The sequence below is a fragment of the Amblyomma mixtum genome, chromosome 2 (genome assembly GCF_055824585.1).
Source record: "Amblyomma mixtum isolate Tamu chromosome 2, ASM5582458v1, whole genome shotgun sequence".
Lineage (NCBI taxonomy): Eukaryota > Metazoa > Arthropoda > Arachnida > Ixodida > Ixodidae > Amblyomma > Amblyomma mixtum.
This window is the reverse complement of record NC_143013.1, coordinates 46,742,352-46,759,912: the sequence shown is the minus strand read 5'-3', so window position 1 is coordinate 46,759,912 and position 17,561 is coordinate 46,742,352. Positions and strand designations below refer to the sequence as shown.

The 17,561-nt window shown below is 48.5% G+C and overlaps 1 protein-coding gene and 1 pseudogene across 2 annotated transcripts in view; one reads left to right on the top strand and one right to left on the bottom strand.

The window, feature by feature from the left end:
• The window catches only part of LOC149359227 (voltage-dependent calcium channel subunit alpha-2/delta-1-like), a 229,277-nt gene that overhangs the window by 201,286 nt on the left and 10,430 nt on the right, over window positions 1-17,561 (bottom strand). The window lies entirely within an intron of this gene.
• Window positions 1,047-15,138, top strand: LOC149359228 (uncharacterized; annotated as a pseudogene).

Sequence of the window (17,561 nt, the reverse complement as noted above, 5' to 3'; positions counted from 1 at the left end):
AATGTATAACGATTTGCTGGCTTCTTGTGCGTGCCATAAGGAAACGTTTTTCTTTTGCAGTTCTTACTCTTTCATGCGCATGCTTCCTGTAACAGCGAAGGCTGTAGTGACATAGCTCAAGCCAAACACAAGTTAGGGGGCGGTGTTCTTAGCCGCGTTGGGTTTGATGGGAGAGGCTAGTCGCTGCTTCACCTCACCTGGCATGCGCGTTTGTTGCGCATTTAAATGGAGAGAGAGAGAGCTTTATTTCAAAGTTAACAACCTCTCCCGGAGGGCTGCTCAGTCCAAGAGCCTCTGACCTCCCCTCCAGCCTGACATGGTCGATCAGCTTAAAATAACAGCCAGCTCGTGTGGACAGAAGGGCTGTGTCCCAGGAGGCTGCGGCGGGGAGGTGAAACGCAAAAAAGGCCCTGCGCCGTGCGATATCAACGCAAATTAAAGAACGCCAGGTGGTCAAAATTGATCCGGCTTTTTTTCTTCCTTCTTCCTCTCATGACGTGGTTTAAGTGTCCACCGAGACAGGCCAACAACAGATCAAGAGCCTTAAAGTTACAGGAAAGAGATTTTGGTATGAAAAAATGTAAAAGAATTTCTTTCACATGGTTGGACAAAAGTAAACGTCAAACATCAACTGCAACGCCCGCGTGCTATAGACAATGAATGTCATCTACGAAGCCTTATTGTGTCTTTTTCATGGAGCGATGAGACGACCCTTTTACGGCGAGACTGGTTTATAGCCTAAATCACTACAGACTTTTCGGTTGGGTCTGAACACGTACCTACGCCACTTAGGGTACAAAATAGATTGTTTTTTTTTTCGCGCACCTACACTTTTTTGTAGGCAGGGCCGTGAAGGGTCAAGATAGGAGCCACTTGTGTCCGTTTTAGGAGTATAGGAGTCAGAGGTACAGACAATGCGCTCAGCGGAGCCGACTGTATGGAACGCATCGCTATACGTCATGATATGTGCTTAAAAGGGAGAAAAGCGGTGACGTGTTCAAGGCTGTCGCCGTCCCTCGTAAAAGCCGGGACACATGTTACGGGGTATGGGGACACAGGTGAGGGGAGAAACAGGGCGTGAAGTGAGAGGTCACTGTGTCGAATGCATTTCGGACCAGAATCCAGAGCCCTGAGTCTGACGCGCCGTAAAGCGGCACGTTGGGACCACGTGAAAAACCAGCTGGTCGATTGACACACGCTCCCTAGCACTGACCAAAACTATTTTCTATATTCCTAGTTATCTTTTAACACAATAGTAACCCGCCTCGGTGGCTCCGTCGTTCGGCGCTTAGCTGCTCAGCCCACGGATGCGGGTTCAATCCCGGTCACAGCGGCCGCGTTTGGATGGAGGCAAAGTGCAACAAGTCTGTGTACTGTACGATGTGTGTGCACGGTGAGAGCCTCAACTGGTTGAAATTAATTCCCAGCCTTCATTTCTGGCTTTCCCCATAGCCCATGTGTCGCTTTATAATAATAATAATAATAATAATAATAATAATAATAATAATAATAATAATAATAATAATAATAATAATAATAATAATAATAATAATAATAATAATAATGTTTATTTTTACCATGATGTCAATGATGATACCGGGGTACCGAAGCAAAAGCTGTCTCTGGACAGCTTGACAAAGCAACGGGCTCTCCTTTTGGCAACAGCAAGCAAAGTAATGTAAAACGGACAATCCACTCAGAGACTACACGCGATGATTACATTGCACTACAGTGCCTTATAAAGACGTAATATAAAAGCCACACTTAGCACATATCTTTGAACAAAGAGAATAGAGCCATTACACATGGCTGAACATAAAAGTGATTTCGGTCATTTGCACATTCAGAGACATGACAAAGGTACTGTAATCGAAGACATAGAAATAACATTCAGTAATACATCACCATTCCGCAAAGCGATTGGTCTTTGGCTGCATAAGAAATAAGAAAAGCTCAAGAAAGAAGGCAAGCTAGCAGTGTGCTAAATGTGGCATGTCGGAGTCTCAGTAGGTCGTGGCTTACGTGGAAATCACGTAAACATGCAGCATATACCAGTACAATTAACACAACAGTAGCAGACGATGCCCACCTGGGCGCTCTACTCTGGCACCCCTGCCTGTCCACTTTTCAGCGCCCTGACAAGCAGTGTTCACCGTGAGGCCCCACCTGCTGAGCGCTCTTCCAGGTTGTCGCAACTGGCACGCAGCCCTGACGCCCAAGCGGGGTGAACCAAGGGGAGGTCTCGTGAGACTGCGGCGACCCCGTAGTTGACATTGTGCTATTTAGGTTCCGAGAAAATTCATTATTACGAAAAACTTAAACACCGAAACATCAGATTTGTTCCATTTCGATTCCCGGACCTGCGCTCTTCAGATTTCGCCACGGCACGGTAAGCTGGTAGCAGGGACTTTGGTCAAGGCAGCCAAGTTAGCGGTGTAGGACGAATGTGGCGGTGCTGATGGTTACAATGAAAGGGGGTTTCTGCACAAATGGTACAGGGTGTGGTCTTCACGGCGGGCGACGCAAAACGGCGAGCAGAACGGCGGGCCGCGCAAAAGACGGCCAGTCCAACCCAAGCGATCTCGTGCAGCGCGGCGGCACTATCGTCTTTCATCGACGCTTCGTCGTCGTCGGCGCTCTACAGGCGCGGCCGTCGTGGTTCGCTACAATTGCCCCGGGACCGAAGAGGAGCCACCCTGGCGACTTATGGCGAGGGCAAGAGGAGCGGGTCGTAGTAAGTCTTCAGGCGGCTGACGTGGACGGTTTCTCGGCCGCGATGGCGAGGGTCCGAAGAGGGGTTGAGCGGCTCCACGACGTAATTGACCGGCAACGTTTGCTGGACGACGCGATAAGGCCCGTGGTATACCGTGCGAAATTTTGATGACAGTCCTGGTGGTGTGCCAGGAACCCATAGCCAAACTAGGGATCCAACCGGAAGAACGGGTTGCCTGTTAACGTTATCGTGGCAATGCTTTTGGCGGCCTTGGGATTCGGAGGTAAAAGAGCGCGCCAACTGGCGGCAGTCTTCTGCATGCTTTGCGACTTCGGAGAGAGGCGTCCACTCGCAGGCGTCAGGAGTATAAAGGAATATGGTGTCCATCGTGGACGACGGCTTGCGCCCATACAGAAGGAAGAGAGGGTTAAAGCCGGTGGTTGACTGCGTGGCGGTGTTGTACGCGCATGTCACGAAAGGGATAACGGCATCCCAGTTGGTCTGATCTGCTGCGACGTACATCGTGAGCATGTCTCCGAGAGTACGGTTGAAGCGCTCGGTCAGCCTGTTAGTTTGAGGATGGTAGGCAGTGGTGGTCCGATGTACGATGCGACATTCGGCGATCAGGGCTTCAATGACGTGGGAAAGGAGGGCGCGGCCTCTGTCACTTAGCAGCTCGCGCGGCGCGCCGTGGCGAAGGAAAAAATGGTGCAGCAGGAACATAGTAACTTCGCGGCTAGTTGCAGCAGGAAGGGCGGCTGTCTCGGCATACCGGGTGAGGTGGTCGACACCGACGAAAATCCAACGATTCCCAGAGACCGTACAGGAAAGCGGTCCGTAAAGGTCAACGCCAACGCGATCGAAAGGACGTGCTGGGCATGGGAGTGGTTGCAAGGGGCCGGTCACACGGGGAGTGGAAGTCTTCCGCCGCTGAGAGGCGATGCAAGATCGGACGTATTTTCGAACATAGGCGTACATGCCGCGCCAATAGTAACGCTGAGAAATTCGGTTGAATGTTTTCAGCACACCAGCGTGCGCACACTGAGGGTCAGCGTGGTAAGATGCGCAAATTTCGGATCGTAAATGGCAGGGGATCGCGAGGAGCCACCGCCGACCATCAGGCATGTAGTTGCGGCGGTATAGGAGGCCGTCCCGGAGGGCAAAGTGCGGAGCTTGACGCCGTAAAGTTCTAGAAGGCGCAACGTTTTGTGATGAAGACACGGCGTCTATGAGGGACGCAAGCCACGGGTCTTTCCGCTGCTCCGCAGGCATATCAGCGATGGTAAGAGACGAAAGTACGGGATCGGTCGCCGAGGAGCAGGCCGCGTAGCTGGGTAGAGGAGACCGAGACAAAGCATCGGTGTCCATGTGCTTACGGCTGGAACGGTAGATGACGCGGATGTCAAACTTTTGAAGGCGAAGAGCTCGTTTAAATTCGTTTAGACGTTCCTGCCGATGCTGGATAATCTAAGGATTCGAGCTAATATGGCATTCTTGGAAACCCTAGAATGCAACATGTCCTTTCACATTATTTTTCGCCTGATGCTAGAGACTTGTTTCACAAGCTCTAAGAATAATTAGGAATTTTTTTCCTATCCGTTTTCAAAGAGACTGCTATATTCCAAAATTCCATATGCAGGGCAATGATTCCTACACTTCTAACATAGCAGAGAAAGTCGGTGCAATTTTTGTAAAGAAGGCTAGCAGAAGCGCATTTAGCGGCGATGGGCAGAGGCCACTACTGCGCATGCGCCGTTACCATGACAACCAGAACCAATGCAACCGTGGCGCCGCAGCCGTTGCGCCTTACTGCGCACGCGCAGAGTCTCGTGCCGCGCAGCTGGGATATAAGGCGGAAGCGATCCGCTCGCTCCTCAGACGCGCACCACGGAAGAAGGAGAGCGGTCGTGCTCGTCGTGGCAGCAGTACAGGCTGCGTGAAATTGAGTCTTCCGATCCAGAAGTCGCGCTGTAGATATAGAACATCGTTATCAACTCGCCCAGCAACTTTCCTTGTCGAAGGTACAAGGCCGGCCGACAGCGTGCAAACGAGGCGAGAAAGGCCAAGCGGGCAACCGAGACGCCCGAAGAACGAGAGGACCATCTCGCGAAGAGACGCCGCCAAGCTGCTGAACAACAACGACAGCGTGTATGCTACCAAAATGTCAGTAGACCAAACTGCTTTCGCTACTCATGGCCGGGTGCAGCTGAACTAAGCCACTGCCATTTTTTTTAACACCTAGACAGTTATCTACCCTGGAAATTTCAAGTAAATATGCTTTACAATCGCAGAGAAAAAAATTCTTGAAGACCGTCTTTTTTGAGACGCGAGATTTTCGAAATATTTCATAGGAAGCAGTAGATTTCTCACAATGGTATAAATAAGCCTGACAAATTGTCTCTGATTACTACTTTTACCACGCAAAATGTTTATTTCTATCATGGCTTGTTTTCTCGGTTCTTACGTCATTGAAAAGTTGCGCAATAGCAGTGTGCGCGAACGCTGCCTCTGCCGCGACGTGGTTCATAATTTTTTCTCCCGAAATTCACAAAACGAGACTTACGGTTGCCCTAATGAATAATATATGCATAATATAGGACACAATCGAGAAAATTTCAAATTTTAAATATTTAGTTTGATCTCTCGTGGAATCACCCCAATGACTGTAGGTGTGCGGTGAATATTTCAGTGCCTAACTCCTTCTGCCCTTCAGGTAAGTTGAGGCTGGGCTCTACTCGGTCTGCGGGACGAGCTCTAATTTTGCTATCGGTTCGGTGTGCGAGAGGGCAAAAAAATTCAGTCACCCAGGAATTACCAATTACAGTGCAGTAATTCTTCCCTCAAACAAAGCTCATTTCGTGCACCCTGCCGGCGATGCAGTCTGACGCTGGCGCATGATTTAAAAGCGATTCGCATAGTTCCTTCGACATCACTAGAAACATTCTGCGACCACTTTTTCACCAACTACACCATGGCTTTGCTTCAGGCAAGCGGTGCAGTAGTCGTAGCCTGGGCCATGGCCCGACTGGTTATCCGCCTTCCCCTCCCACATCCTGCTACATGGCATCAGCGTGGCGGTTACTGGGAACAGTGCGGCCGATAATTACGAAAAAAACGAATGGCAGGCTTACTTGGTTAATACACCTACGGGTTTATTTCCTATCAGAAGAAGAAGCAAAATGGGGCCATGCTTTTGTTCGAAAAAAAAAAAAAAAAAAGTCCTGTTGGAAGACACGAACTCCGCGAATGTTTCTTGACATTAATGAAGGTCTATATTTACTCTGTAATAATTAGTAAGAAAAATAAACTGGCTAGAAATGCAAGCGTTGTGGAGGAATCCTAAGACACTTGCGGCATACGAATGCCCAGCCAACAAATAATTCGAAGTGAAAAATCAAGCTTGTTTTGGAAACTATACATTTGAAACTGCAAATCCCGAATGAGAAGCACAGCGTCACCTTCGGGTTGACCTTCCCATGGTGTCTATGGTCTACGTACGGAAGGCAAGATGCAGCCCTCGAGATAAGGGACCCGTGATTCTCGTGCACGCAATCGCACGAGTTTGCCTAGACACCCGAAAAAGGCTTAGCTGCAGAAAAAAAAGGAAATGGAACCGTCCCCGATATTTCGTTTCTTACGGACCATGCTACATTTTTTTAGCCTCAGTGTCAACTTGCAGCCCCATAAAGGACTTCCTTGCTTGATCAACGTTGTGCGCGCGGGCGTCGCAGTATACCGAGCGCAGGAATTACAGCGGTGTCGTTGAAAGCATGGCAGCAGTGATGTGCACGACTTCTTCCTACCTACTTCCATTTCCCTGAGCACCACCGAAAACACTAGGCGTTCCCCGCAGCTTGTGGGCTCCTAGGTTTGTTTGGAGGCCGCGCGCGTCCACCGAGAAGTGTCTTTCATGCGCTCCCCATTTCTTCGGTGTGCTTGTCGACACAAAAGAATGAAAAAAAATAGCGATGTCATGAATGTTTCAACCTGCCTCGTTCCCCTGCTTCGGGCCATTTTGGTACGGATGCAACACACCACAAAGACGGTTCCTGATGACCTCACGCCCCTGCGCCGGACTACAACCGTAGATGCGCCACTCAATCAGGGAACTTGCGCATCACGAGCAGTGTAAGCATGAAGACTGCCGCGTCTCCCAAAACTGGGGCTATTGTACCGAGCCATTTTGGTTCTGTTCCTATATTCATTCTGATTCAAATTTGCTTCTCAGGTTGCGCGAAAAATATAGGTTTAGTTCCTGTTTTTCACTAGGTGGTGCGCTCGGGCCAATTTCCGGGCTGTAGAAAAATTTCCTACTCTTCTGTGGAACCGGAGAAACTTTCAGACATAAAGGAATCAAGGAGGCGGTACATGCTGGAACACTAGCAGCGTCAAATAGGAGTGAGAAGGCGTAAGCCCGCCCGCTCACTTCGTGAACGCTATCGCCGTGCGCTGCGGCAAGATGTAACCTGAAGCCACGCAGCTAACAATTCTACCTCTGCATGGCTCTACGTATCCGCCGGCCAGAACGCCGCTGTACCCCTTTTGGTCCGCGTGCTAGCTTTGTGAAGGCAGTCGCCGCCCTACCGCGGCACGCGCCCCCCTATCCCACCAGCGGCCACATCAGGTTGCATTCGGATGCGCCGACTTTCTGCATGAGGTAATTCTCAACTTTATATTCATAGACCCCTGGGACTCCTCGTACCACTCCTGGTGCAGTGGTGCAGCTGTTAAGTGTGGGCTACTGCGAGCAATCATTAATTTAACCGCCACCTGCCTGGTCGTATCTTCTTTTGTGGGTGCCATTGACACGCACACACGCACACTCTCTCACACACACACATCACACACACTCACACACACTCACACACACGCACACTCACACATACACACGCACACTCTCTCACACACACACATCACACACACTCACACACACTCACACACACGCACACTCACACATACACACGCACACACTCGCACACACGCACACACACGCGCGCGCACACACGCACACACGCACACGCACACACACACACACACTCACACGCACACACACACACACACACACACACGCACACGCACACACACACGCGCACACGGGTTTTCGCTCAATGGGGCAAGTAAAGCTTACGGCTTAATAATTAACTGCTCTACCAGGGCTCTTTCTTGTTAGTGATGAATATTATTTTCTAAGCGGTCCCGGGTAAAATATGAGACAAGTTCGCAAATAAGAAAGGTGGCTATTTAGAAACATCGTCTCTACTCTGCGCCAATTCTTGCTGTTTGTTTAAAGTGACACATGCCGTCAGTAGTACTGTCAGAAAGCGTTCTTCTCGAAAAAAAGTGTGGACACAGCAGCAAGAAGTGCGCAGTGCCTAGCTCTACGAGTTCGCATACCAGCCATTCTCAAACCTTTGAGTCCGGGAGGGATCAATTGGATTGATCGTGTCCTTCCAGTACTCCGCGGCTCAGCCACAAGAATCTGACTTCTACGCTGCTCCTTTCTTCGCATCGCATTCCTTCATTTGTGTCACGCGGAATTCATTCGATTCGATTCGCACTTCTAGTTGCGTTCCTTCGTGCAGCGGCAGCTATAAGGGGCTCGCATCATCTGATTTCCTATGAATGGAAACAAATAATGCATCTATGGCCCAAAAACCTCACTGTGAAAGCAAGCTCATAATAGCCATTATAACACGCTCTAATACCCAATGGACGGAGAAAATCAACATCGTGATAATACTGAAGTTTCGATCCATTCCACACACTGATGACATTTCATTCCGTTTGAGAACGTCGAAGTATTTTTGAAAACTTTGGATATCGCTTCATGATGATGCTGTCTTGAAATGAGTCCGGAAGACATTGAAAAAATCGCATTCTTTACCTCAAGCTCACATTATAAACGACTTATCATGCTTTCTGGATTGAAGAATTGAAAGTAATAAGGGAGCAATCACTTATTAGCATCCACTCAAGCGCATTCAAGAGCGTCTTCTGTGAATTGGGGCAGTGGCGGGTGCCATTAGGCTCTTATTTCTTTATTTTACTTTCTTGTTAGAACTTTTCCTTTAGTAGTACTTTTATGGAATTTATCCATGCAAATAAAAATTCCAATAGCGTTTAGCTCTTCCGAACTTGACTCCTGAAGCTCTCTCCGGTCTTTAAGACGCCAGTCTTTAAACCGTATTTTACTGACGTCCACCACGGACGCACTCGATTCAGCTTGCTGGCCTAGAACTCCAGTGCCTAAGAGGTGATAACCTTGCCGGCGTTGACATCTAGGTGAATAGTACGATATTCTCGGAAGCCCTGCATCGAGATTTGCGCGCGTTCGGCGATTTGCGAAGCACAAGAACAGGGCCGCATCCCCTGCGAAACGAGCTCCCTCAAAGGTAACGCTCACCGAGAACCAGCGTTAGTGAGAGAGGAGCAAACACGCCATCTGTTGTCGGCCGTTCACGAACAATCCGGCTGAAAGCAAACGGGCATTATATCGTGCCCACAAATTATCTTCTTACGTTTTTTTTTTTTTTTGGTGGCGTAGTAGCAGCTTTTTTGAACGCTGCAAGGAAGCCGCCGCGGTGGTTCAGTGGTTATGGCGCTCGGCTGCTGACCCGAAAGACGCGGTTTCGATACCGGCCGCGGCGGTCGAATTTCGATGGAGGCGAAATTCTAGAGGCCCGTGTACTGTGCGATGTCAGTGCACGTTAAAAAACTCCAGGTGGTCAAAATTTCTGGAGCGGCGTCTCTCATAGCGCTTTGGGAAGTTAAACCCAATAAACGAAACCAAACCTGAACACCGCAAGGAGTGATCGTCTCCCCGATACTCTTTAAGATCGCTCTGCTGGCGCTGACAAAAAAGCTGCGGAAGATCTTGGGCCTGGGGTAATGCTCTGTATGCCGACGACAACACGCTCTGGGCCACCAAGGGCTCCGTCGAGCAAAAAGAGGCGGCCTTTCAGGATGTCGCGACGGCCGTGGAGAGGTTTGCGGCCGCGATCGCGATGCGTTGTGCGTCCGAGAAGTCCGAGGTGATCCGAGTGCACGGAGGAAGAATCGTCAAGTCTCCCAGTCCCATAGACCTCTATCTATAGGCCCAGCAGATCCCAGAGGGAAAGACCAGGATTATGGGTTTCTGGGTCCAGAGCAACCTGAAAGCCTCTCACGCCATCCAAACCCTGTCCGCCACGAAGCACATCTCGCGGATGTTTGAAAGAATAACAAGAAGACGCAACGGCATTGGAGAAGAGGACACGCACCGCCTCGTCCAGGCTCTGATGATCAGCAGAGTCACGTGCGCCACGCCGTATCACTACCACTCGCTAAACACACGAGACCAAGAAGTCGAGAACGTTATCAGAGACGCATACAAAACGGCGCTGGGTCTCCCCGTCACGAGAAGTAAGTGGCTCTCGGGATCCGAAACACCTTCGCCAAGCTGTAGGACGCAGTTCTTGCTTCGAAAAAGGCCAGGCTGCAGCGCACGGCGGCGGGCAGAGCAATCCTCCATCGGGCCGGAACGGTAACGGAGCTACTCGTTCTCGATTAGCAGCGGTCACTCCCGCCCGAGTTCAGAAGCAGGAGGCTAGCCCCATCCCGAACCACGTGAACCACGAACCCCACGAAGGTCGGCGCAAGGCTCGCGTTGACCGACAGCGGAGACAATTCAAGGGCGACTCGCACGTAACGTACGTGGACGTGGCGGCGAACGGGGTCTCTTTGCGGTTGTCGCCGTAAACGGAAGAAACATCTCTTTCATATTCGTGGCCTCTATCAGGGCAGACAGCCCAGCTGCTGAAACCATAGCCGCAGCGCTAGTGATGAAGCACCACTATAGGGTGGACACATCGTCACTGACTCTCCGCAGGCCTGCCGGAACTTAACCAACTGGTGAACACCGCTGCTGGGGGCTCAGATTCTGGGCCCGAAGCTGGAAGAATACCATCAAATTACATGGACGCTGGGCTACTCGGGACTGGTGGGGAACGAAAGGGTGAAGAATGCCTTAGCTCGAGAGCTATCCAATCAAGCGGGGCAAAACCAATCGTCCGATCAATCCCCACACCTCACCTTCGTGCACGTGCCATTCAATTATGGCGAACGCCTCGTGACACAGCTGCTTAACCGCAGGATTTAACCTCCCCCTCCCAAAAAGCTACGCACTGAGAATGCCGTTTGAGAGCTTATTTAATTTCGTTTATTTTCAACATATCTTTGGGTCCTCAGACAAAACAGCTGTTGAGAAACAGCTTGAAAGTGCCTGGGGCCCGTACAAGCATCAGCGTACAGAGTACCATAGTGTAAATAGAAGGTTACTTGCAAAAAATAGTAACAATTTAGTACAGGTTCCAGGCAATTTACATTGCACACGCAAAAATAGTCCTGAACTGCTGTGTTTTGTGCTTTCGGCGAAGTTTTCTGCTTTTTTTAACATAATGTCAGAATCGAAAGCAAAGTGAACAGAGGATGACAAATAGCACTGGTCGAAAATATAAACGGAGAATAATTTTTCAAAAACATTCCCAAACCTACAGAGTGTTGGAGACAGAGGTGGCCTTAGGTTGTCTGACTCGTTCAGCTCCGTAGGTCCCGGCTCCGAAGGACGGTGTTGAACTCCGTTATAGAGGAAACTGTTTTCAGTGTGTTTATTTGTACATATTTGCACTCGAGATAGGAGTGTCTCGGTAACAAACCAACATCCCGTTCAATACCCTTCGTATTCCCCAGATCCCTGACTGGGGAATAAGGTTCGGAAAACCATGTCCAATCAAGTGAGCAGTTGTAGGCACTGGTGATACCGCCCACGGCAGGGAGTTGTGCGAATGCTCTCTCGCCGCTCGGTCGATGGAAATGGCAAAAGACAGTTCTCTAACATCGTCGTGTCGATTTCCCCACTGCGGTATGTTCGGTGCCTCCGTGGGAAAGGAATGGCACACTGTTTCCCAGCAGGTGAATGAACGGCCTTGTACTCCTCCGCCTGATGTCCGAAAAACGAAACCTCTCTCGAGGACACAGCCGTCTTTCAATTAACAGCATCAGCTTGACCTTTTACAACATCACTCCGTCCGGCAACCCGAGGGCAGACTGAGCCACTTGACGCCGCTGCTGCCACCGTCGCCAGTCCTCGCCACATATTTGCTTCATGATCACTCATGCCTGTTAGGAATTCTTCTCAGGTCCGCGTTCGCCGATCTTAACCCTAGATACAGCAATAGGTACCCACTAACATAACGAGGCGTCTGCCCCTGGTGCACCGACACAAGTCCCACACTCGTCCACATCTCGTGGGGGTGCGGGTGCAATACCCTGGCCTGACAAGAAGCTCACCTCCAGAAAGCTCGTCGAGCAGTCATGGCCAGTAGAGTCATGGAGTGAGGAAGCCACCCAGTCGTCCACTCGATCGAGATCAATAATCTCGCTGGTTCTAATTAATGTTTCTCCTCCTCCCTAAACAGCAGTTGCATGTAGCAGTTCTTTCATGTAGCTAATAAATAAATAAATTTCAGCATTGATATCCCCTTCTGTTGCTTACTCGATCAGTAATTTCTTTCTAACACAGCAGAAACTGTTTTAGGGACATGACGGACCTACTTGACTCTTAATCCGTGCAATGAAAACCACAGGTGTTTCTTTTTTTACCCATAAAACTTACTCTTCCAAACTTCACCCTGCCATTTCCAAGACGCCGTCCTCGGCCAGTCTCTCAGGGTTTCTTTCTTACACATAATAAACATCACCTCTGACACGCGCGCCTGAAGGGTGATCCCTTCGGGAAGAGATCGTTTCTTTCAATCACCTTCTTCATTTCAAGAACATCTGAACTTTCCCATTTGCCGTTTTTCGCTGGGCTATACTACCGAACAACGCAAGGCAGGCGGTCGGAATACGTATGCACGTTGCCTTGGCACTCTATTTAAAACAGTAAGCACGTGAATGTGTCCTTAAAGTGGTGAAGGTAACATTGCGACGTTAATAAGTAAAAAATAATGTTGAGCGGAACCCACGGAAGTGTCAAAAAAATGGTAGGGTTTTAATCTAGTTAAACAGAGTAGACGTTCCAAAGCATGTGTAGGCTGATCAGCTCATGGTTTTTCTTTCCTGGGTCGTCGGAACGTCTGGCGACGATATTAGACTCAGGTTAAGTTCTGATCGAGGTTAAGATGATCTAATCTGTGTGCGCCGCAGGTGGAAGTTTTTGAAAACGACGACGTGCACAGTACACAGCACGAGAGAGTGTTGCAGTTTAAAAAGAGTGTGATCGTCTTCCTCTTTCTCTTTACTCTGATCTTTGAACTCTCCTCTATCTGCACGTGGCAGCGGTGGTGGCTCGGCTGGACCCAGTTGGCAGACCCGTGCAATTTCCTTTTCATCCTTCTCTCAGTAACAACAACAACAACAACGGCAAGACCACAGTGCTCTCGTGCAGTGGCCAGCGAAGATAACCTGTTGGCGCCTCCGCGGGTTCGAATCTCAGTCTCGGCAATAATTATTTATTTATTCAAGATGGAGGTCAAGGCTTCAGCAATTGCCTAGTTTCTGCAGATTTAACCGTAAAGCAGAGCTACGCTGGGCAAGCAAGAATGTGTTCTCACCAATAAAGGTGTGCTCAAGTCGGAATATACGAGCATTCCATCAACATTCCATCCGCCCCTCCCCTCCGCAATGTACGCTTGTACCCTGAGGCTGTAATAAATTAACTCAAATCAATGATTCCTTAAGAAATGATCGTAGGCACATGCCTGGTTTCGTCGTCAATGAATGAATGCATGCGATATGTTTCTAGAGCACGTCTGAAATTTTTATTCTGGGAATGCATTTAAGCAGGAACTTTATAATCCATTTTTCAGATGCAGCTCTTGATCTTTCGTTAATATCGGAGCGGACTCAGTCTTTGAGAAATCGTCTGTAATTTATCAACTGCGCCGAGGAAAGCGTGATGCTTCCCTGGAAATCCTCTTTTGGCTGTTCATCTAAGTGCTGTTTCTGAAAGATTAACGGAATTAATTGAAATTCAAAGTCCTTGAAGAGACAGACTCTCCTTGTACTGCGTGTGTTCACCCACCCCCTGTGCGCACGCTTGCTTTAATACTCCGTTACCAAACCATACGTTCTTCTAAAGAGCCGTGCTCTCGGAATTAACTCTGACGTTACCTCTTTGTATCTTTAATCCTGACATCGCAATCTTTGCTTGTCTGTAGATTCGTAAACATTTCAAATTTACTAAAACTTTCAAAAAAAAAGTATTCAAACACTCAAAATCCTTCTTTTGTAAAAACATTGAAGTGAGTTCCACATATAGCTGTAATTTTCATTTATCCTTTAGAAGCCAGACACTGCTATAAACTGGTTTTCCGAAGATTATATTTAAGGCACACCTTTCAGGCGTTCTCGTCAATGCCTCCGCCTTTCGAAAAGGGGCAGCCTTTCTGTGCGTATATTTCGATACGCAATCTGTTTTCTGTGTTTTCGATAGTTCTTCTCTATCGCGTCGTTTCAAGAGCCATCGTTCGCCCCACGTGCGACGACCCTTCGCAACTGCGTCGCCGTGTTTCCGCGATGATTGCGTTCGTTAAGGACCCTCAGGTTCGATGTCCACCGATCCTAGATTATCCTTGCGTTCCCCAGGGGCCTCTTTTATTTTATAAATGCCACGAGTATCACCGTGGCCCGCCAAATCGATCACCGGTCGGGTACATTTTTATCCTCCGCCCGCAAAAAGCCCGAGTTCTTCTCAAAGAAAACAGGCGCCTCGACAAACGGAGTGGACGAACGTCCATCAGCGAGAAACGAGGTGTACGCCACCTGCCACGACTGTGGTCGTCCATTTCACTCGAGATTCTGTCGTCTCTCCGAATTTTCTTTTCCTTCTTTTTTTTTTTTTGCTCAACCGCTGCTCAGAGTAAGACGCACAGGAAATCCACGCCTCCATGAGCAAAATTTGAACACGCCTTGCTTCGTTTGGTGTCCTTTCTTTTCTGTCAGGAACGTTGCTGCGAGTTTTTCGCGCACGAACGCAGTCGCCTCTTGCTTTCGCCAACCTCTTCTCCGCGTCGCCTTCGTTCTTCTTCGTACACTTCTTGTTCGCTCCATTTTTTCGGGGCGCTTGTGCCCGGCGCGTTTTCTCTCCTCCGACACAACGCTTTCCGAGATGTCGGCTATGTTTCCAGTCCCTCTGCCGCTTTAGCAGCGAAGCTGCTGCAGTTCTGAGAACGAGGAAAGTGCGGCGGCCTGAGTATAACTGCTTGCAGCCGCTTTGGGGATGTACTTGGGACCGCGTTCAACATGAGGCACGTTTACGTGAGCTGCTACTGCCTTGGTAAAAATAGTTCTTGAATGCTATGCTTGTATGTTTGTCTTTCAGCCGTCAGTTTTGCTCAGTTCTTTCGTTCACTGCCATCTTCCCTTTCCCAGCAAAGAGTGACTGAGAAGTCCTCACCCTCAGTGTGATCCTTTTGTCCTTGAGCCGAGGCTCTTCTTACCGTCTAGTGTACACCAACAGATGTGAAATTCTAAACAATTTTGCCGAAGCGTTTTTCCCAGCCAAAGATAGCGCCGTGTGATATTGGCCGAGTCGCGTAAATCGTCTCAAACCAGCCCCGGTGTTTACGGTTTCTTAAGTTATCGCTTTCGACTTAAAACCAGGATTTTAAGCTTATTGTTGTTTCAGGTTTAAGAAATGTAACGTGTGAATATGCAGCTTCTTTTCTTTATAATGAGGAACGATTTGGTGGTGTATGCGAAGGTGTTCGTGGCTGCTTGGATGTTGAGGCGACCAAGAGTTCTTTAAAATCAAGTTGCGTGGATCGCCGGTCAGTCGGCAGATAAAGGAGGTTCCGGAAATAAAAAGCGGTCTTCTTTTCGACCATCTGGCAACTTCATGTATAACGCGCATTGCCTGTCGGCGGAGTTCACCGAAACACTTTTGTCGTGGCTGAGCAATGCACCCGGAAATACCCACTTCAAAAATATTTGGGCAATAAAATTTTAAAAAGAAACGATACAGTAGACGCGACTTTTAATTCAACCAATACTATCCCAAAAAGACAGAAGCTGTTCAGCTAGCGTCCCGCTGCATCTACCATCTAGCGCTTTTAGATGGAGACTATGAGCCTAATTCCATCTCTTGCGCTGTTCTTGCTTTTATTTAGAAGTAATTTACATATTCTCTGAGAACACATCAAGCCTGCACGATTTCTTTTACACGCCCTGGTGCTCTCTCGGCCACCATCCAGATCGACCTACGACAGCGGCTCAGACTCGAGCCGCTTGGGCAAAGTATTTCTCTCGGTCTGTTCCCTAATCCTCATTTGCGCCAGTTCCTCGCGTTCAATGAATCGAGGATTCTGGAATAAGAAACCATTTATACCACGACTACGGCGCCTTTTCGAAGCTAGGCATTCTGCCAAATGTCACTTGCGCTGCGCGGCGTAATATCCCCACCGTGGCCTTCCCCGCAGTGCGCAGCCCGGACGAGTAAACACAGCCGGCAGCTTCAGTTGATCCTGCACTGCCCCGCTATTTAAAAAGCGCCGGATAAAAGTTATGAAGAATAAATGATCAATTTGTGATGAAAAGTGTGCCTACCAGATAATAAAAGTCAGCTGATTTTGACGATTTCGGAATGTCTCGGGACAATAAAAATTATTATCATTGCGCAGGTTCTTAATATATATCGAGAAAAGTTTAAAACGGCGCAACCTTCTGCCAATGCCGCATTTCGCCCACGTATATTCTATTCTGCTCTGCCATTAGAGTTACCTAGGGCATGAATATATCTTTCACCAGCAGTCCTGCCTCTCTGCCAACTGATAGTACGTTGGAGCAGAGTGTTCGTTCAAGTATATTTTAAATTTATGCAGTTCTTCGAGTAGAAATGAAATTTATTTGCATTTACACCGTGTATAACAGGGTTCCACGTGACACTACTGGTAGTACTCCTGGTAGTACTACATCCGGCGCTATAGATGAGGGTGGCGCTGGTGGACACGACACGGGTCCACCTGGGTGAGGGTGGACACGGTCATTATTAGGCTACACGCAGTATGAATACCACCGAAAGCATAAGATTGGGCCGCCGCCGCCGTTGCTCAGTGGGTAGAGCACCGGACGCGAAATTCGGAGGTCGTGACTTTGGCGCGTGGTTATTTTTTCTTCCACTTGGTAATCAGCTGTCTTTCAGCGATAAAATAATTACTGCATTAATTTCCAATTTATCAACACCCCAAATGAAAAAAAAAAGATAAATATTCGCGTATGCTGCTTGGTTTCGGTGACTGCTGGCTTCTAATACGAAGCGATCCTGGACAAAAGCATTTTTAAACGGGAAAGAGTTTATGAATGCAACTTTTTTATATATTGTAAAATGTCACTATAACGTCAATATACCCGCAGAACTCCCGTTGGCAGGTGTGCATTCTTTGCTGTTAAAGTATTTGCTGTCGTCAAAAACGTCGCCTATTGGCTTTCTACGGAAGTCTTAACTGCTCGGTGAGAGCGATGAAAAATCTTTAAAGTAAAGATTTGACATATATCGATGAATGGACCATTACCTTCAAGATTTCCACAGGAGTACCTTACAATATTTCATTATACAAAATTTTTGTCAAAGAGTCCTGGGCTTGTCATATGTGGTTGATTCGAGGAGTATCACTAGGCTATGAACATCTTAGTCACAGACGCGAATTAGGTGCGCATATGAAATTGGTTACCTGCACTAGAGATCAAGCGCAGCTAAGTGACACAAAAGGTATATTGGCAGAACTTTGCTGCTTCGAGTTCTCTGGAGAAGTACGAGTTGCTTTCAGTGAAATTCGAAATCAGTCAACCAGTTGCACAGTGTAAACAATTT